A 3,486-nucleotide genomic window follows, 5' to 3' on the forward strand; every position below is an offset into this window, starting at 1 on the left:
ATGCACATTTTATGTATTAATAAATGTATTGTTGTGTATTAGTATTCATGCTGTCACGATTGTAGTCCCTCCCCCTTAAGGGTGCTCCGGTTCTTTCACGTCAGATTTGATTTTGTGCACCTGCCCCCTGTTTCAGCTTTCTTCCAGCCCCCCTTAAAGGCCAGACACCCACTCAGTTCGGGTCTCTGCATTGATTCCTGCATCATGCGAGCGCGGGACCTGGATGCGCCAATGAATTGAGTTATCTACTAGTGAAAATGATTGCTGAAGTAATGAAATCCATTGCTGGTGGAAACAATGAGGGAGCATGTCTGGGAGACAGTGACTGAATCCTGGCTGGAATCAGGCTGGCTGCTAGTATTGATCTGTGGGGATCAAATGGGACACTTTAGAGTCACTTTGAAAGTGAAAATGAACAGCAACTGGACGCCTTGATAGTCAGTTAGGGGGGATTCAGCTCTTTCATTATAACTTAGCCAATAATTTCTGCTGTTATATAACAATATAGAGATTTTCAGTTTTCTTCTCATCTGTCTCCAGAAAGAATTTTGATAGTGCTAATAACCTTGGATTAGTCTGTTTTCACTTTGTTAAAGAACCTTCCTTCCGTAAGAGGACTAATTGCAACCTGTAACCTGTAAATAAAGACCTTTTCACTCCAGTTCATTTTGTTCTCAGAATAGTGCTGACAACACATTGCTTACAGGAAATGGAAAGTGAAATTAAAATTCCCCTTTGCTGCTAATTGTCTATCATTTGCGATAGGAGACCTGTGTACTGAAGAGTTGTTTTACAAAGGACTGAAAAAATGTACTGTAGCAGACATTTATTTAGGTTGTGTAGGAAATTTTGTGAATATGGTGCCTTGCAAAACTATTTGGACATTTAATATTAATATTCCAAAATTTTATTAAACTTAATATCTGAGGTTAAGATATGCTATAGAAAATGTCTGCAAAAACTAAAGAGAAAAAAAATTAAATATGATGATTGACTGTATTCGGGCAGACCTGGCTACCCAGAGAACACAGAACCAGTGACCACAGCCTAGCCATGGAAACTGGACACACACAAACCTGACTGCTCAGACAGGACAGGCTCAGTGACCACAGTCTGGACACAGAAACTGGTCACAGACAGACCTGACTGTCCAGAGAGCACAAATTGTGCTCCCACTGCTAGCAGGGAGAAGCAGAGACAGAGATGCACTTTCTGCAGTACTGATGAAACACTGTACAATTGTTCCACATTGCTATCTGTGGTGTCTCCGGGGGAATAGTTTATGTAAACGAAGGTCGTACTTACACCACACTTTACTGTCCTCCGATCCGTGGCGTTTCTTCCAACAACTGTCTTCCTAATACAGTCCGTAATCCGTTCCCTTAGTCCTGATTCGTTCCGAGTTCCAAAAGTTCGTAATAAAGACAATCCGCGATGTATCCTAAACCAGTGTCCGTAATCCAGAATCATAAACCTTTCTCCTTGCAGTCGTTCGTTAGCCCGATCCTTAACATCCACCTCTTTCCACTCTTTTCCTCCAAAACGCATTCACCTTACCGGCTTCCGCCCTGTTCACTGCCTCCGGGCCACTTATATCCCGGTTCCTGATGCGTCTCAGCTGTGTCTCGTTGTCTCTTAAGGTAGACCCTTTCCATCTACTGGTCAGCCGATTCTTTTTGTCCGCCATCTCGCTAAGGTCCATCTCTAGCATTTTCATCATTTTGTTTCGGTAGTACCTGTTAGAGATGACCCTTCCCCGTGTCCTCTTACAACTCACAGACACATCACACATTTATACACACAATCAGACACTTACACACTCACATATATACACTCACACATGCTATCATCATTAATACTCACATAGACGCAGGCACTACACACACTAACAGACATACCAACACATACACTTACAAATATAAAACTACCCACTGACAGACACCACACACTCACAGACACACACCATACACACACATTCACAGGCATGCATTCACAGAAACAGACACTACGCATACTCACAGACACACAGACACACACTTATAGACACCAAACACTCAGAGACCTCACACCCTCACACACTAACAGCCCACACACGCATAGACACCACACATGCACAGACATGCACCCACACACGCACAGATACCACAAACACACTTATCCACAGATATACAATAACTAACACAAATATAAATACTACTAATACTACAACAGTAACACTATCACTAACACTGACACAAACTAATAATAATAACAGTAATGCTGTTACTAAAACTAACATTACTACTAGTGTTAATACTCTAACAGTAACACTATAATTATAATTAATATTAACATGAATATGAACATTAAAACTAAAACAATCAGTAGTGCCACTGTCATTAATACTCACATGAAAACTAGCATTAAAACTACCAGTTGTACTCTCACTAATATTAACATGAAGACACTGATATTAGTATTAGTTGCTGCCCATGATGTCACACCGCTCTCTATGACAAATGCGAGACACTTAAACGCGTGCGGTGATGGAGCGCCTGTCGCCGTGGTTACCATTCTTATGATTTATAAACACTGGAAAAATGCATTTTAACTGTTACTTACATACATTTATAAACTTGAAATATCATTTTCTAGCTCTAGGATATAGTTACCTAAATAATAATATGAATAATCATTGTTTAATTTTGGATTGAACATTATTAACCCTATCTATCTATGAATTGGCTTCATTACTCTGCTCTCCTCCCCACTGATAGCTGATGTGTGGTGAGCGCTATGGCGCACTATGGCTGCCGTCACATCATCCAGGTGGATGCTGCACATTGCTGGTGGTGGAGGGGAGTCCCCATTACTGTAAAGCGCTTTGAGTGGAGTATCCAGAAAAGCGCTATATAAGTGTAAGCAATTATTATTATTATTATTAACCCTAAACGCACTATAGTAATTGGTTGATACAGTCATTATCATCCTGGCCAAATTTCCCATTGGCCCTTACCAATCATGGCCTCCTAATAATCCCCCCTATATGAACTGACTTCATTACTCTGCTCTCCTCCCCACTGATAGCTGATGTGTGGTGAGTGTTTTGGCGCACTATGGCTGCCGTCGCATCATCCAGGTGGATGCTGCACATTGGTGGTAGTGGAGGGGAGTCCCCATTACCTGTAAGGCTCTTTGAGTGGAGTGTCCAGAAAAGCGCTATATAAGTGTAAGCAATTATTATTATTATTATTATTTATTAACTGTTTTCTAGATATTTAAACAGGATAAAGAAAAGAATCAGTACTCACCAATCGGTGAAGTTAATCGATTTTTCTACGGTTCTTCAGTTGAAATAATTGGTTGTCGATAGATAAGTGATCAATAACTCTTCTCCGTGCGCTCTGTGCGCCTCCCGCGCTCTTTCTCTCTCTGATCCCGGCTCTCTGGCTGGTGTCTGTGACGTCACAGCGCTTATTCTGACAGAACATAGCGCGTCTCTGCTGC

Source organism: Lepisosteus platostomus, chromosome 5 (assembly GCF_059453375.1).
Source record: "Lepisosteus platostomus isolate fLepPlt1 chromosome 5, fLepPlt1.hap1, whole genome shotgun sequence".
NCBI classification, from domain to species: Eukaryota; Metazoa; Chordata; class Actinopteri; order Semionotiformes; family Lepisosteidae; genus Lepisosteus; species Lepisosteus platostomus.